Consider the following 868-nt stretch of genomic DNA (forward strand, 5'->3'; position numbering starts at 1 on the left):
GCCGTGCCCACAGCACAACGCGCCATGCTCCTTCAATGACACCGTCCTGGACACCAACAACACCCAGCAAGCCGACAAAACCACCCACGACATCCTCCAGCACCTCTTCAAAATACTCAGCGGCCCCACCACTCCAGCACACTGGATCGACAGCCAACGCCAAAGCCTCCTCAACCAGATCCAGCGGTACGCCCAGCACCTCGAGCAATGCTTGGCGGACAGCCACACACGCTCTCGGACACGATGGCCTCGCAACCCTCACCTCACCATCAACAAACACTTCAGCTGCCTCCACGCCTTCCTCCACGACAACGATTACAGCGCCTGCGCCTGGGACCACGTCCGCCTACGAGCTCGTGCCTGGCTCCTGCACATCCACGACCTCGTGCGCAACACGCGCACCTAGCCCCAAGCGCACCTCCCACCCTCTTCCTATTTATCTATTTATTCAACTATTTATACAAACCGCTATTTATTCGTCTATTTATTCTTCTATTTATTCCACAAAATAAAGCTCTCCTTTTCAAAACTGCCTGCGAGTGCCTCCTTTCGCTCAATCACTGAAGCCTCTTTCAGGGGCAACCAACCCTGGCATTCTCACACACAGCTTTGAAAACTCTGGTACCCACCTGCTTCTTCTGTAAAGTGTGGAGCTTCTGTAAAGCTGCTTCTTGCACGTGGAGGGAGATCCATGAGTTCGGCACAAAAAGCAGACAAAGGAGGGACACCTGCGGCAGCAGGACCGTCCGGCTGGCTTTGACTAACAAAGTTGAAGGAAGAAGCTGATAACCACTTTCAGCACAGAAGCTTGACGGCCACAAGCAGTACCGCGGTGACGGGCAAAAGTAGCCCTACACTTAACTCTAGT

General features: G+C 53.8%; 1 protein-coding gene across 5 annotated transcripts in view; it reads right to left on the reverse strand.

Annotated features, from left to right (window-relative positions):
- UBAP2 (ubiquitin associated protein 2) overlaps window positions 1–868 on the reverse strand; it is a 583,216-nt gene that overhangs the window by 82,944 nt on the left and 499,404 nt on the right. The gene's annotated exons all lie outside the window — the stretch shown is intronic.

Source organism: Meleagris gallopavo, chromosome Z, assembly GCF_000146605.3.
Source record: "Meleagris gallopavo isolate NT-WF06-2002-E0010 breed Aviagen turkey brand Nicholas breeding stock chromosome Z, Turkey_5.1, whole genome shotgun sequence".
Lineage (NCBI taxonomy): Eukaryota > Metazoa > Chordata > Aves > Galliformes > Phasianidae > Meleagris > Meleagris gallopavo.